Source organism: Bos taurus, chromosome 29 (genome assembly GCF_002263795.3).
Source record: "Bos taurus isolate L1 Dominette 01449 registration number 42190680 breed Hereford chromosome 29, ARS-UCD2.0, whole genome shotgun sequence".
Lineage (NCBI taxonomy): Eukaryota > Metazoa > Chordata > Mammalia > Artiodactyla > Bovidae > Bos > Bos taurus.
Window position 1 is genome coordinate 8,950,930 of NC_037356.1, and position 17,453 is coordinate 8,968,382.

General features: G+C 44.2%; 1 protein-coding gene across 2 annotated transcripts in view; it reads left to right on the plus strand.

The window, feature by feature from the left end:
* ME3 (malic enzyme 3) overlaps positions 1-17,453 on the plus strand; it is a 220,849-nt gene that overhangs the window by 59,458 nt on the left and 143,938 nt on the right. Inside the window, exon 1 of one of the 2 annotated variants that reach the window (XM_024987172.2) lies at positions 5,171-5,319. The gene's annotated coding sequence lies outside the window, so the exon portion shown is untranslated. 2 annotated transcript variants of the gene reach the window in all.

Here is a 17,453-nt window from a genome sequence, read left to right on the forward strand (position 1 = left end):
GTTCAGACATAGAAAAAATACAGAGTATCTGCAACCATCATCCAGCTTGAGAAATAAAACATAAATACATCTGATGCTTGCTCTATTCCCCTCCGTCATCAGGGTCCCTTCCCTTTTGCCATCCCTAGTGTAATCACTGTCATAATCTTGGGGTTCCTGTGTATGCTTTAATGCTTTTATTGCATACGGATTTATTCTTATATGAGTCTTTTTGCATATGTTTAAATGTCTTAGCAATTATATCAAATGTAGGTATCCGTCAACTTCCTCATTTCTAAGGTGAGTTTGGTGAGAGTATCTACCTTCAAAGGGTTGTCGTGAGGACTAAATGAGTTAATACCTGCAAATTAGATTAAGTGAAAAAATAATAATAGCTAATTAGCTATTATTTTTTCACTTAATGTGTTTCATGAATTAGCCATATAATACACTTACTTTTAGACTGCTGCTGCTGAATCGCTTCAGTTGTGTCCGACTGTGCGACACCATAGACGGCAGCCCACCAGACTTCCCTGCCCCTGGGATTCTCCAGGCAAGAACACTGGAGTGGGTTGCCGTTTGCTTCTCCAATTTCTATATATAACATTCTGTTGTAACAGTAAAGTGAAATGTACTTCTCCATGCTTCTGTTGATGAAAATTTAGTTGTTTCCAATCTCTACTATTAGCCATAATTTTGCAATCAACATTCCTGCATGTCTCCTTGTGCCTGGGCAAGTTTTTTCTGACCTCATATAATTGAATAGTGTAGAATTGCTGATTTATATCTTTCACATATTTTAACTCACTTTTGGCTACTATTATAATTATACTTGTGTGTGTGTGTGTGTGTATGCACAAGTCTTATCATTTCTAGCAGATTATAAGCTCTTAGAAGACAGGCAGTGGCATTCAGTCATTCATTGATTCATTTAACAAGTATGTGCTCAGCACCCATTATAGGCAGAATGCAAAGATTAAATGTCCTCTGTGCTCTAGGAGACACAGGGCACATGAAATCAGACTGGTGATCATTTCAGAAGGGGAGGTTATCGCTGAATGTTTGTAATGGTTTTGTATATATGCTCTCTCAGTCAAGCCCTTCATTAATGGCACCACTGCTTGTGGGGTACCTGGATGCCAAGCCATTAATCTTGATGAGTTCAGGTTCCGCCAATGACAAAGAATTATTTTATTGTGTTTAAAAGCACAGCCGAGGGTTCCAATTCCAGCATCATATATGAACTGCATGAATTTGTACAAAGGATTTAACTTCCTCAAGTCCTCGGTTCCTGATCTGTTTTTGTTCAGTTGCTCCGTCCTGTCCAGCCCCATGGACTGCAGCATCCCAGGCTTCCCTGGCCTTCACTATCTCCCGGAGTTTGCTCAAACTCGTTTCCATTGAGTCGGGGATGCCATCCAACCATCTTATCCTCTGCCGCCCCCTTGTAACTGGTGCTAATAATAGTATCTGTCCAAAAGGGGACTGAAAACGCAGGTAAAGTATTTGGCACAGTGCCTGACACAGAAAAGGTGCTCAACGGTTGGTTTCTCTAATAATGATCATGTTGATTACATTACCCATGAACCAAAAGATGCATATCATTAAAAAAAAAAAACTTATAGGGCAGTATACAGTTTGTGTGTATGGGACTTTGTCAAGAGAAGAACCACAGATTAAGTGCTTTTCTCCAGTTATCTCAGATAAGAAGTGAATTAACCTCCGCAGTGCCAGGCACTTTAAATATGTGATAGAAACATGCTTAGTAGATTATTTAATTCTTACAACAGTCCTGTGAGGTGAAGGTGTACACAATATCCCTGGGGAGGTGGGGAGCTGTGGGAGAAATTGGTTCCAGGACCCCATCCTGCACCCTGTGGTGCATCCTGCACCTTTTATAAAATGGTGTAGTATTTGCATGTGCTGTGCTGTGCTTAGTCACTCAGTTGTGTCCGACTCTGCAACCCTATGGACTGTAGCCTGCCAGGCTCCTCTGTCCATGGGGATTCTCCGGGCAAGAATACTGGAGTGGGTTGCCATGCCCTCGGCAGTATTTGCAAATCCTTCCATATACTTTTAAAGCACCTCTAGTTTCAGTTCAGTTCAGTAGCTCAGTCGTGTCTGACTCTTTGTGACCCCATGAATCGCAGCACGCCAGGCCTCCCTGTCCATCAACATCTCCTGGAGTTCACTCAGACTCATGTCCATCGAGTCAGTGATGCCATCCAGCCATCTCATCCTCTGTCGTCCCCTTCTCCTCCTGCCCCCAATCCCTCCCAGCATCAGAGTCTTTTCCAATGAGTCAACTCTTCGCATGAGGTGGCCAAAGTACTGGAGTTTCAGCTTTAGCATCATTCCTTCCAAAGAAATCCCAGGGCTGATCTCCTTCAGAATGGACTGGTTGGATCTCCTTGCAGCATTAATCTTGTATTAAATATTGTAAGTAACGTTACTTACAATATTTAATACAAGATTAATGCTATGCGAATAGCTATAAATACAATCTAAGTGCTAAAATACATGCCATTTTAGACATCAGCACGTCTAGGATGTCATCAAAAATTTTTGCGTTTTTCATTGCGCTGTGAACCATCAGCGTATTACCTAATTTGAAATTTTAGAATGTTACCAGTTGCTACCTCTTCTCTATGAATGTATATTCACAATGTATTTTATCTAAGCTTTATTTAGAGAATGGGGTTTTGTTTTGCTTTCTAATTTGTTTCAGCCCACAAATTTGACTCTAAATACCAGAAACAATCAGAAGCTCCTTGCATCTCTTGACCCCTCTTCTGGGTGCTGGGACAGGCTTCCCAGCCCAGGAGCTCTGGGGGCAGCGGCACACTCAAACCTCTAGAGGGAGCTTAGTGGGTATTTGAGTCCGCTGCTCGGCCTCTGGGCAAAACTGCATTTGAATCATACTTGAAAACATCATTCTTGTGAATGGATTCTCAGAGAAAAATTCAGCATCATTTCCCAAAATAGATTCAGACACTGCCCAGGTTGCTTCCATCACATGCATACTTAATTTTCCTAGAATTCACTTTTCATTTCAGAGTGGTCTCCAGCTCCCCGCAGTGGCCCCTCCTAGGAATTTTCTCCAAAGTGAAGCCAGCGCGTTAGGACTCTCAGAGACACATAGCCCTATCTTTTGACTGCCTCTTCGTTCCTCCGCAAGAAACAGGCATAACATTTCACAAATAATGAGCTGCAGCTGAGCTTTAACCTACTAGATTCATTGCAGAATGTTTCTCTCTATAGATACTTTCTGTTATTTAAAAACTTTTTCATTTGTAATCTTGAATTTAAGGGGTGTACTGTTTATGCTTAAACTAATCATTTCTGAATACAGTGTATTTATGTTCCTGACCAAACAACAGCCTGGTGCCAAGTGTTTGGGAAATAACCTGACAGGTACATTTGACTTAAAGGGGCAGTCATGGCGTGATCTTCACTCTAGCAAGAAAGAAAAATGATTCCGGGACCTCCGTCTCTTTCTGAAGGACAGAAGGCAGATGAAGCTGTTCTCAAATATCAGATAGAGTGAGAAGTAGACTTGTTCTGCAGCTCCAAAAGGCCGACCAAGGGCATATGGGCAGAGTTGATCATGAGACCAACTTTTGCTCAGTGTAAAGAAAAACTGTTCAGAACACATTGACTTCTCTGTTTCTGGAAGTGCTTGATGGGAAGCTGAAAAAGCATCTACGGAAGGGATGGGAAGGACCCTCTTAGCTCCCTTCAAGCTCTAAGATTCTGTAAATCTTTAAGGGAAGGACTGACTTGCCTAGTTTGCTTCTTTCTGATGATACTGACCTGACTCAGGGGAGATACTTTTCCCTGTAGTGGAAAAACTCCATCACTTAACTCCTTCGTGTTATAAGTACTATGGGATCAGAAGGAGTGACTGACAGTGTGCACGGCGGGAGGAGAGCTGGGGGAAGGGGTTAGGGAGGCTTTCCTAAGCCGAGAGCAATGAAAAAGGAGAGGAGTTAGAGGAAGCTGCAAGATTCCATTCAAAGGTGTGAGAAAATAGGAAACCTTGGTTTATTTAAAGCATTATGTGTTTTCTGTAATGGCTTAATGCTGTAAGGGTAGAAGTAGAGATTAACAAGTAGGGCTAACATCTGAAATATTTAATGACCTATATGGCAGTTAGCTAAATGAATCAAAACAGAGGCCAGACATTTCACAGCCATTTCACATTTCTGCTGGAATATCTGGTAAATATCAGCCCAATCAATAAGTCTGAAAAGTAATTGTTTTACCAGAATATTCCCCCCAAAGAAGGATCACTGTCATAATTGCAATTTAGAAAGATAACTCAGAGGAGACTGAATTGCTAAAATTCTTAATGACTGGGAATATAAGTTGAATCATGTATAAATTCAGCCAGTTTCAAGAAGCAATTCTACACTAAACCGTAAACCCAGCTATGAAAAATAAGCCTATCCCTCAGTCCAGAATAACAACAATAACAAAATCCACCATGCGCCAAGATGAAAATCAAGCTGCCGGTTTACAAGAAATGTAACCCTATCCCCGTCTCTTGTTGTCAGCGCCAGACTGGTTTTCAGGCAGAGCCTGGTTTGGCGTTGATCACGGAGTGAATTTGCTGAAAACAGCAGCCTCACATGTTTACAGTTCTTTCTGCTGGTGAGGCATGGATTAGAAAAAGAAATAGGGGTGATTAAAACAGGAATGGTAAACACCAGATAATCCAAAGCCAGACGAGTGACCTCCAGCTCAAAGTCAGTCAGCCAACCAAAGTCACTCCACTGCTCCTCTCTCCTTTTTCCTTGTGGGAAGAGTCACAGCACCAAGGACTGTCAGCTTCCATTGGGTAAAGGTGGGTTTTCCCATCATCCCCATGTGAGAATGTGAGGGCTGGGAAGCATCTGGTGAGCATCAGTCCATGAGGTCGGCAGGGATATCTGGGGGGCCTGTCAGGCTCCTGGAGCCCAGCATAGGGGAAGTCTGGAAGCAGAATGTGAAAGCACTGGAGGGGCCCTGAAAATAGCTTCAGCAAAGACCAGCCGCTGATGGATTCTCTAGGGTCAAGGCCAGGGTTCCATATGAGTGGCATTTAGCTGTGTGGCTGTTGGTGACTAGAAACACCCCCTCCCCTTTTCTGTTCACAAAGAGAACCATAGGAAAGCATGTCCCTGAGATGTTTCCCCAAACTTCAGCTCAGCCCAGGATCGAAAGGGTGTAAACTTGGAGCCAGCGATGTGACCACGAGCAGGAGAGTTCTCTGAGCCTCAGTCACGTCGTCTATAAAAGCAGTCCCCACGTGACTTACAGAAGTGCAGTAGGAGTCTCGGGAGGTAACAGACAGCAGGGGTAAGCAGATCTTTGCTATGTGAGGGCCACATATTACTGTTACTGCTCTTCTCACGTGAGCTCAGGTAGCTTTGGGGAGCAGATCTCTCTGGTACATGGAGTAGACTCCCAGCTCTTTCTCTGAGAGGGAGAAAAGCTGTGGGCTTAGAAGCCCTTAGAAAACTGGTAGAATGGAGAAGTAATCAAATGTTTCTGGGTAGTTGTGGGAGGCAAACTTGGGGAAGATACCATTGTTGCAGGAGACTTGGAGGAAGGGACCTGAAGTGAAAACACTGTGGGCTTTGGAGTCAGACTGTCTGGCTGTGAGCTCTAGTTAGCACCTCCTTTTCTGGCTGTTTGATTCAGTCGAGTTACTTATCCATTCTATCTGTAAAAGAGCCATGATTTTTATAAATCTGATTTTAAAAGGTTGTTACAAAGATTTAAAATAATGCAGTTAAATAGAGCCTAAGTAGTAAATATCACTGAATAATGACTATTATTAGTGACCACTGATCCAGTAAAATGCAACAGAAAATACTTGTTCATACAACCACTGCACAGTATCACTTATATGTGGAATCTTAAAAAAAATTGAATACATAGAAACAAAGAGTAGAATGGTGGTTTTCAGGGGCTGGGAATGGAGGAAGTACGGAAGGGTTGGTAAAAGAATACAAGCTCTCCGTTGTAAGGCTCTGATCTAGTGTATAACATGGTGACTGTATTGTATAGTTGAAATTTACTAAGAGAGTAGAACTTGTGTTACCACACGTACTTAGCAAAGGGTAAACATTGAGGTGACAGATGTGCTAATTAATTCAAAGCAGGGAATCCTTTCACAATGCATATGTATATCAAAACATTATATTGTACACTTTATAGTATGGTTTTGTTTGTCAATTACATCTCAGTAAAGCTCAAAAACTACTTCTCATAGAAGAAATGCCAGGTCATAGACTGAAAGGGACGCTGAGCTCACCTGAATGAATGGATGAGAAAGCTGAGGCCCCAGAAGGCTGGCCTGTTGGTGGTCCCAAGGCTGTTGGTGGCAGAACTGAGCTTCCAACAAAAGTCTCCAAGTGGTGGAGTCATTTCCTCTCCGTCACGCTTCTAAGATGCTTCCCAGGACCGACACCTGGGTACGGGTGTCGGGTTCCGTGACCCAGAGGCATAGCCAGGCTTTGAACTGAGCGCGTGTGGAACAGCACCTGCTGATGCTCTGAGGGTGGCCGAGCGCGGTGCAGACAGAAGCCAGGTTGGCACGGCTGGGCTCAGGACCATCAGAGCCCGAGGAGAGGCCAAAGAATCGGACCACCAAGTCTTTCTTAGAAGAGAGGGAGCCCCCATAGGGTTTTAGAGGAGCAAACAGCAGTTAGATGTGTGTTTTGGGAAACCCACTCCAGCAGTGCTGCGAGGACCCCAGCAGCACATGGATAACAGCTCTACTCTTATGACTGTTACGACGTGCTGTTATGACATTATGCTGTTATGATGTGAGTTTGTGTGTATGCGCTGGGAGGGGGCCAGGGCATGCCACTGAAGTCTCTGGTTCTCATTCTTCTCTTCTGAGCCTCACAACGCCTTTAGCGGGAGGCAAAGAGGATATTTTCACTCCCATCCTGCAGGTAAGGAGAACCCAGGGGCAGAGGTGACCCAGCTTCTCTGGGCACTAATTCCAGCACTTTCTCTGTGCATGGCACTGGATGACGTGTGGTGGAACTGTGTCAGAAGTAAAAGTCTTCTGCTTCACATTTTTAAATCAAAATACACTGAGGACAAGAGACATAGTAGATGCTTAATAAATACTTGTTGATTTTTTTCTTCTACACACTAAAAAGTTTAATAATGAATTTCAATAACAAATTTTAACAAATGTAGTTTCCCATAGCAAATATTTATAGTTTCAAGGGTATGAAATAAGATACTTAGGAATATGAAAACAAACTTTTTAATATCTTAAGAAGTCTCTTTGAATAAGCTACAGACTTAAACACCAAGCTTTAAGATAAGAAGATAAGCTACAGAATGGGAGAAAATGTCTACGAGTCATATATCTGATAACGATTTAGTGTTCAGAATATATAAAAAACTCTTACAACTCAACAACAAAAAGACACACAAAAAAACCCCATAAACCAAAAAAATGGGCAAAGTAGTTGAGTAGACGTTTCTCCAAAGAAGATGTACAAATGGCCGATAGCACAGGAAAAGATCAACGTCATGAATCACTGAAGATATGAATATCAAAGTCACAACGAGATGCCACTTCACAACCACTAGAGATGGTTTGACCCGTTCCATCATCGTCCAAGACCTGGTTCTGACATGGGAAGTAGAAAACATAAAGAGAAAGGAGATAAAGTTCAGAAAATGAAAGCAGAAGACAGAGGAAAAGTGATATCATGGATGTACGTTGCACTCAGAAGGAATTTCAAGTCTAAACTCTGCCACTTCCTGTGTACATGATCTTGGCCACATCTTGGAACCTTTCTGAAACTTTAATTTCCTCAGTTATAAGATAAAAGAGGTAGACCAGATGATCCTTGAGGTCCCTTCCACTCCTGGTGTCTTGTAATTCTACATGTAGGTACATAATAACCTTCTTAAAGTCTCTCAGGCTTTTTTGAGAGTGAGAAAGAAGGAGCTTGGAGCATACGCATGATTTGGAGGTATTATGGGGTGAATTTTGAGTGGGAACTACTGAGGGTAGCCAGTTCTTCGGGTTAGATATTTTTCTGGGCTTTACTGAGTAAAGCCTGAAACCTGTACTTTCAAAATGGAGAAAGGGGAGACTTAGCTTTAAATGTATTTCATCTGACTGTGATGAAAGTATTAAAATTGCACAAGAAGGAAATTTATAGGGCTCTTTACATGCTGCTCATTTTGCACCAGTCAGAAGAGACTGAAATTCAGTATGTTCTCAAATTAGCTAAAGAAACCCCTTGTCAAAGACCCCTCAATCCATCTGGTTATTATTATTAAAGCATTATGGGGTGTGTATGCTTTCCATAGGAAAAAAAATGAATAATCCCTTCAAATATGTAATTTCATAGATTTTGAAATGTGAAGGCAACCATTAAGGGAGCTATCAAAATGATCTGAGGCTCAGAGTGAGCTGTCATGAGGGAAATATAAAAGAGTTTTCAATAACTGGAGGTTCAACAGTTTCTAATGCCAAGATCCAGGATTTTAAGAACACTTCTTGGAATTCTAAAGACTGTTGTTTTCATTGCACGGAGGCATCTGAGCCGAAAAGATCAATTCTGAACCACCTGGACCATATTAGAATGTCTGGGACCCTCAAAGGTATGAAGAGACGCTCACCCAGATATGCCTTCTTCTAACAGGACTGCCTCCCAAAGCCCGGCACAGCTGAGCCTCTGTTTCTGTAGCTGTGGCATTTTGTTCCCAGAGCACCGTGCCCTGTGCCAGCCTTGCCTCTCGGACCTCAGCCCAAATAAGAAAACATTTTCTCTTAAGCAAGATGGAGCAGTAGTGAGGACCTGGAGTCAGACAGACTTTGAGCCAGATCCAAGCTCCCAGCCCTCCCACTCGTGAGCTTTGTGACCTCGAGCACAGTGCCTGGTTCATGGGAGGCATTCAGTAAACCCCTCTTGACCTGAACTTTTGAATCAGGTTGATTACTTACCTGATTTGTTCAGAAGCTTCCTTCTTATAAGGGGTGGTTAGGGAGTTTGGGATGGACATGTACACACTGTTATGTTTAAATGGGTAGCCAACAAGGTCCTGCTGTATATCGGACAGAGAACTCTGCTCAGTGTTACGCGGCAGCTTGAATGGGAGGGAAGTTTGGGGGAGAAAGGATATATCTACTTGTGTGGCTCAGTCCCTCTGCTGTGCACCTGAAACCATCAAAACATTGCTAATTGGCTATATACCAATATTAAATGAGATAAAAAAAAAGTAAAGGCAGAACAAATGGGATCTGATCCTTGCTTTACAAGTGCTTAATCTCTCTATGCCTCAGTTTCTTCATCTGTCAAATGGAGATGATGATATCTACATCGTAAGCTGATTATGATGATCACATGAGTCAAAAGTGCTTAAAACAGTGCCTGATACAGAGTAAGCACTGTCTATGGATTTATCATAAAAAGAGAATTCTGAAAATTTCTAATACATGATTAACACTCCAAAAATATTATATATGTAGTATTTTTACTTTATTTCTTTATTGATCTTTTCTTTACTTATTTTTGTATATTTTCCATACATGGTATAAGGCCCTACAAAAGACTTAAACATCCCCTGAAAGCCTCCATCAAAAAGGATAAAACTTCCCTCTACTGCTCAGCACTTTGTAACTTACCAACTGCTTTGGTGACAGAATTTCATTTGATCCTGACCTCAACCTCCGCCCTGCAGAGTTCCCACCTGCCTTGTTCTGGCTGATCCTCCAAGGAAGCCTGATCTTTGGCTGGAGAAACTCACTGCTGGCTTGTCTCCCAGACACAGAAGCCCTAACAGGACATGGATTTGTCATCATTATTTCTGGCTACCTTGCAAAGTAGAGGAGGCAATTCCACTGTTGCCATCTGTGGCTGGGGGCTGGGATTGTTTTCCCATTGGAGGGAAAAAAAACGACTTTGAAACTTACATTTGGATGGGAATTTAAATATCTCTTCAGTTTGCTTGTGTCTTGTAAGGTGGTGAATAAATGAGGCAGAGAGGGTAGGGGAAAGGTCTGTAAGGAATGCAACATTGCCGTGAATTGTTATGAAACTGTCGAGAAACTTTAAAACCGTAATACTCTGTGCTGGTGAACTGAGATGGCTACTCAGGTACTGCTAGTGGAGTTGTAAGTTGCGCCAACCTTTCTGAAAGTGATTTGACAATAACTAAGGAGAATTAAAATTATTTAGACCTCTCTAGAATGTAAGATTCAAGAAGGTAAGTATTTTTGTCTGTCTTCAGTTTTTTTGCTTGTTACTACATCACCAGTTTTGAATATTGTCCAGCACTTAGGGGATGCTCACTAAATATTTATTGAATTAATGAGTGAAAGACTCGTCGATCTCTTAAGTCTAGTAAGTCAACCTAAAAAAATAGTCAGAAATGAAGACAAAGTCTTTTATGTGTGCATAAATTTATAAAATAAATATAAATACAAAATAAAAATATATGCACAGCATAATTTATAATAGTGAAAGTTTAGAAATAGTTATACAAAACAGGGAAATTATTAGATAATCAGTTGAAATTTTCAATTTTAAGTGATGTTTTAGGTTGACTTTTTAGTGTGTGGGAAAATGTTTATCATATAATTTTAAGTGGAAAAAATTCATAAGTATATGAAATTTTACATATAGTAAATCTCAACTTTATTTTAATTAAGTTTTTTTTTAAGCACAGAGAAAATACAGGAAGAAATAGAACAAAATGATACAGTGATTATCTCTGAGTGATGAGATTAGCTGTGATTTTGATTTAATTTTTCTTAACTTTTCAGTGTGTGTGTGTGCTTAGTTGTATCTGATTCTTTGTGACCCAATGGACTGTAGCCCCCAGGCTTCTCTGCCAATGGAATTTTCCAGGCAAGAATACTGGAACGGGTTGCCATTTCCTATTCCAGAGATCTTCCCCACCCAGGGATCAAGTCTGGGGTCTCCCACATTGGCAGGCAGATTCTTTACCACTGTACCACTGTAATGAGCATATATCACTTTTAAGCCTAGGTAAAAGATATGTTACTAAATTTCTATTGAAGTTAGAGTCAGATGGAGATCAGGCTTGTGACCAGGCTCTGCAACTTGCTGGTCGTGTGTTGACATTCCAAAGACTTTATGTCTCATGTGATATATGTAAACAGATCATTTAACAAAATACTGAGCATAAAACTGGGACTTCTCCTGGTGGCTCAGCGGTAAAGAATCTACCTGCAATGTAGGAGATACAGTTTCTATCCCTGGATCTGGAATAACCCCTGCAGAAGGAGATTATAGTTCTGGAGGCACCCCACTCCAGTATTCTTGCCTGGGAAATCCCATGGACAGAGGAGCCTGGGAGTCTACAGTCCATAGGGTCACAAAGAGTTGGGCATGACTTAGGGACTAAATAATGACAAAATGAAGCATAAAATTAACAAATGAAATGATAGCTGTTGTTCTTACAACTGTTGTAGCAAAGCAGTACCTTTTGAAAAAGGTGTCTAGAGCTGTTATAATATCCTTCCTGACATGTGTTGAGATTCCCGGCAGGTCAGGAATGGCATCATCAGTTCCTGGAGGTGGGGGTGGTACCCTGTCTGTTTTGTATATTTGGCAATTCAAGTGCTGGGTGACTTTGACTGTGTGAGTAAAGAAAGGTTGAGGAGTTGCTGACCTGCCACATTAACTTGTCAGAATAACAGTGACCTGTACTCTCGGGTACAGAAATGAGTCCTTTTCCTGGCTGTGAGCCTGGCCCACCGTCACGTCTCCATGAAGTTTCTTTGTTCTCTTTTCATACATGGTCACACTGAGTACTCATAATAACATGGTGTGGAGGGGCCTGTATTACACCAGGGTTATAGGTGAAGCACAAGCTGGAATCAAGACTGCCAGGAGAAATATCAGTAACCCAAGATATGCAGAGGACACCACTCTTATGGCAGAAAGTGAAGAGGAACTGAAGAGTCTCTTGATGAAAGTGAAAGAGGAGAGTGCAAAAGCTGGCTTAAACTCAACATTCAGAAAACCAAGATCATGGCATCCAGTCCCATCACTTCATGGGAAATAGATGGGGAAACAATGAAAACAGTAACACACTTTCTTTTCTTGGGCTCCAAAATCACTGCAGATGGTGATTGCAGCCATGAAATTAAAAGACGCTTACTCTTTGGAAGGAAAGTTATGACCAACCTAGACAGCATATTCAAAAGCAGAGACATTACTTTGTCAAACAAGGTCTGTCTAGCCAAGGCTATGGTTTTCTGGTAGTCATGTATGGATGTGAGAGTTGGACTGTGAAGAAAGCTGAGCGCCAAAGAATTGATGCTTTTGAACTGTGGTGTTGGAGAAGACTCTTGAGAGTCCCTTGGACTGCAAGGAGATCCAACCAGTCAATCCTAAAGGAAATCAGTCCTGAATATTCATTGGACGGACTGATGCTGAAGCTGAAACTCCAATACTTTGGCCACCTGATGGGAAGAACTGACTCACTAGAAAAGACCCTGATGCTGGGGAAGATTGAAGGCAGGAGGAGAAAGGGACCACAGAGGTTGAGATGATTGGATGGCATCACCGACTCAGATGGACTTGAGTTTGAGCAAGCTCCGGGAGTTGGTGGTGGACAGAGAGGCCTGGAGTGCTGCAGTCCATGGGGTCACAAAGAGTCGAACACGACTGTGCGACTGAACTGAACTGATAGATGAAGAAGCCGAGACCCATGGAAGAGTAGAGACTGCCCAAGGTCACAGACTTAGTAAACTGAAGGGACCAGGATTCAAATGCAGTGTCTTTGCCTTCTAAGTTCTGTACTCTCTCCCCTCCTGGACTCCTTTCCAGAGGAGTGACTAGCAACTATATTCTTCAGGTCTTGCTGAATTGGGGGGTTTCCTGGGATATTCCAGACAGCAATATTTTAACCTTTTCTGTGATTGCTAGCCAGAAATGAAGAAAAACTGGCATCTCCAAGTCTAGAAAGGAGTTGGATAAAATGTTCCTTTGTTACTGGCTTTAGTAGCAACACTTAGACCCATGGCTTATCTCAGATATGGGGGCTGACCTGGCCACATCCAGCAATTGTCTAGCGAAGCCGGGTGACCCCATCAGTCACAGTGAAATGCCCTGTGTTTGCCTATAAAGGCCATAGGTCTCCCACTTCTCTTGCCTCGGATGTGGTGATGAAGTCAGCTGGGAAGTGCTGCTTGACCCCTCTGATAGCCTTTACCTCTTGCAGATAGATTCCATTGTTCTTCCAAGTGGTATCTGATCAACAGAGCTCAATGGGCATTTTGGCATAAGGGGAATATTCTCTCCCTCCCAAGGCCTAAGAAACCAGCTCTGAGCAGGCGCCGAGAGCTGGGTTATTGTGAGCCTTGTGAACCCATTGACTGGCTCTTTAGAAAAAACAGCAGCAGCCCCCCGTGGGTAATAACAGTGCCATTCTTGTTCAGATGAGCAAGTTCCATGGACTCATCTGCCCATCATTGTCATGCTACCCGTGATGATAGTAAAGGAATAGACCAGTGGAGAAGCTAGACTGGCTGGAGAAATCAAAACAGGGAACATGGCCCCAGTTCCCGGCCTTTGCTTAGCCTGCCTAGGTGGGTTCAGGTGGGTTTGGCCCCGGGTAAGACTTTGTTCACAGGAGGTGCATTCGTTTGCTGAGCTGCTGTAACAGAATTCCAGAGACCAGATGGCTTAAGCAACAGAAATTTGTTTTCTCACGGTTTTGAAGACTAGAAGTTCAGGATCAAGGTGCCGGCAGGTTTGATTTCTCCTAAGGTCCCTCTCCGTGGCTTGCAGGAGGCATCTTCTCCTTGTGCCTTCATATGGTCCCTTTTCTGACTCTCTGTCCTCATTTCCTCTTCTTAAAGGACAGTCAGAGTGGATTTAGGTACACCAAAGCCCCATTTTAACTCAGTTACCCCTTTAAAAGCCCTAGCACCAAATAGTCATATTCTGAGGTACCTTGGTTTAGAACTTTAACACACGAATGGGGGGGGGAATGCAACCTCACAGGGTGGGTCTACAGAAAACCAGATAGAACAATCAGAGCTGAGCAGTCACTTAGGGCTTTCTGAACCACAAGGGCTGACGGGTGTCAGCAACTCCTCCAGTGATGCAGTGGTCATCAGACCCCAGGAACAGAGCAGCACCACAGCGACTGTGAGGACCCCAGCCTCCAGGATGCCCACGTGGTGCTAAGCCACAGGCCTGAGGGCTGGCCCCGGCCCCCCAGGCCTGCCCGTCCTTTCCTTTCCCCCAGTGGTGCCATGCTCTGGGAGGCTCACGTCTTGCTTCCTCTCCCTCTGAAATGTACACTGAAGCTCCCCTTTCTCTTCCACTTGGTTTCTTCTGCTCTGCTCTGCATAGAGCATCTCCCTTCTTCATGTGGACCATGACCACGGCCCGTCCCTGCTTCGAGTACTGAGCCTCTGTACCTCCCCAGCCCTCCACTCAGCTGCCAGAGCACTCCTCACTGTGAAGACTGGGTCAGTACTTGAGGGCTTTCTTTCCCCATCGCCTGCAGGATATCAGCCTTCCTTTGTGTAACATATGAGACCGTGCTTGTAAACCATCAGTGTCTCCCCACCACTCGCAGGGTGATACAATGAGCAAAGCTTGCAAAGCCCATTTCACCAGCCTGACTGCCTGATGAAAACCCCCTGCCCTCAGCCCTACCCCTCAACATGGTCCAGCCCCACCCCCCAATATAGCCCCACCCCCCATCTCATCCTATAAGCTTGGTGTCGCATGTCTCCCCTGCTTCCATCTCTTGCCTCCAGACTTGAAGAACTGTCCAAAGTCAAAGTCTAAGGATGTCCCTGGTGACCCAGTGGTTAAGACTTCACCTTGCAATGCAAAGGAGTTCAATCCCTGGTTGGGGAACGAAAATCCCACATGCCTCTTGGTCAGAAAACCAAAATATAAAACAAAAGCAGTATCATAACAAATTCAATAAAGACTAAAAATGGTCTACTCAGGAAAAAAAAAAAAAGTCAAGGTCTCATTCAAATGTTGCTTTTCAGGGACGTCTTTTCCACTCCTCCCCCAGCCCTCAAGGAGGACTGTTCTCTCTCTGTTCTGAAATCCTTCAGGGCTTGATACTGAGTCTGTGCTTAACTTCTTGAATTGCTTCATTTCCTTAACACTGTCTCCATCGCTAGGATGGGAGCTCCTTAACAAAAGGACTTTCTCCCATTCACCCCTGGGTCTCCATAGTGCCACACATAGACCCTCCATAGTGAGTGAGTTCCCAGGTGGCATTAGTGGTAAAGAACCCCCTTGCCAATGCAGGAGGCGTGGGTTTGATCCCAGGAGTGGGAAGATTCCTTGGCAAAGGAAATGGCAACCCATTCCAGTATTCTTGCTGGGTGAATCACTTGGACAGAGGAGCCTGGTGGGCTACAGTCTATGGGGTCATAAAGAGTTAGACACGACTGAGCATCTGAGCCACACAGTTAGTTAGGAGATGAAGTTGTGGGGGTCTCTCTAAACCTTACAATGGGCCAGGCTGTGGGCTTGTCCGGTTCTCTGATGATGTCCTTTTCAAACTTGAGTGACAAGCTCTTCTGTGACAGTGTTCGTGGCCATCCCGTCTGCAGTAGCACGTCCATCCTCTGGGGCCTAGTCCCCTCCGCGTTTGGGACTGTCAGCAGAAGTGCAATCAAGCGCAACGTAAGTTACATTAAAATCAGGTGTGAAAAAATGGACCTGGAGGCAGAGCTGCAAACACCACTTGCCTCAAGAACCCCATCACTGCGATGTGGGACAGCACACATGTAAGGAGACCCGGGGTGGAGGAGACCGGGGAGCAGCCGCTTAATTGTTGGAGCTCTGGCCCAGAAAGAGCATGCTGAGAGTACCTGGCAAGCGGTGCCCTCACTCACGTCTGTCTTCCTGCTTTCCAAGAATAAGATGTTCTTGGAGAACAGGAGAATGTTCTACCAGTGGTCCAAAGCTGTGTGTGTGTGTGTGTGTGTGTGTGTGTGTGTGTGTGTGTGTGTGTGTATGTGCTCAGTTTGATCTGACTCTTTGCAACCCAATGGACTGTAGCCCACCAGGCTTCTCTGTCCATGGAATTTTCCAGGCAAGAATCCTGAAGTGGGTTGCCATTTCCTCCTTCAGGGGCTCTTCCAACCCAGGTATCGAACCCGCATCTCTTGCGACTCCTGCGTTGGCAGGCGTGCTCTTTACCACTGCGCCACCTGGGAAGCCCAGTCCAAGTGAAAGTGACAGTCACTCAGTCGTGTCCAACTCTTTGTGACCCCATGGACTATACAGTCCATAGCATTCTCCAGGCCAGAATACTGGAGTGGGTAGCTGTTCACTTCTCCAGAGGATCTTCCCAACCCAGGGATCAAACCCAGGTCTCCCACACTGCAGGCAGATTCTTTACCAGCTGAGCCACCAGGGAAGCCCTCCAAGGGAGAATACAAATACTTGCCTATCATGGAAAATAGCAAAGTGGGAGGAAATCTAAGGGGGAAAAATCTAGCCCAATATTCCTTTCAAGGGACTTTCTTAGCCACAGAACCTTTTATTCACACAAAATCTCACATAAGGAAGTTCAATGAATATCATAAAAGCAGAGTTAAACTGCACAGGAGTAGCAAGACGGACATCTATTCTCATGACACTCCCCACTTGACAGCCTGTGCAACCTGTGAGGACCCACTAGGGTCTTCAGAGTCCAGATTGGCATCTCCTAAGCTAGTCGTCCAGCCTCAGAGACAGAGTCTGTTATTTATTCACTTATCCATCCATCCATCCATTCGTTTCCTTCTGTTCTCTCTCCTTCCCTCTCTCTCTCTCTTCAAACATTTTTTTAGCTCCAACTGCAAGTCAAGAACTAACATAAAGAGAAGTAGGACCTGCCGGAAGGACGCCTAGATGTCTAAATGGGGAGACAGACTTGTAAACAAACGCTTGCAGCAACTTGGCAGTTATCTTTAGAGCTCCGGGGCGGTACAGGGGACAGCAAGGTTACCAAGAAAGGAGAGGGCAGTTGGCTTTCCAGTCAGTGCCCAAAATAAGTTGCCTGAATTCCCTAGCCGCTGAGATTGTTCCCTACCCTGCTGCCGCTAAAGGAATAAAAGAGGAAGCTTTTCTGTTAAGAGCCTCCACCCCCACCCCCAGGCCTCCAAGCTCAGCCATCACCCCCAGCAGTGCTGAGAGCCCCGAGCAGGCGCTGGGCGGTGAAGGGGGAACGGGGAGGGGTTTGCAGGGCCGGGAAACCCCACAGCTGCTGCTGCTGCACAATGGGCAGGGCCAGCGCGTGCACCCTGGTTCTTTTGTCCCAGGCTACTGGGGAGTTCGGAAAGCCATTGTGCCCTGAGATCTTTGAATGACCTGGTCACTCATGAGTAAACCTTAGGGAAACTCAGGCTTTCTTTCCCCAGAAATGAATTGAGCCCATTAGTTAGTAGAGGAAGGGGCCCTCCACCCACTACGGAGCTTTCAAACTGATCCCTTGTCTGTAGTTGA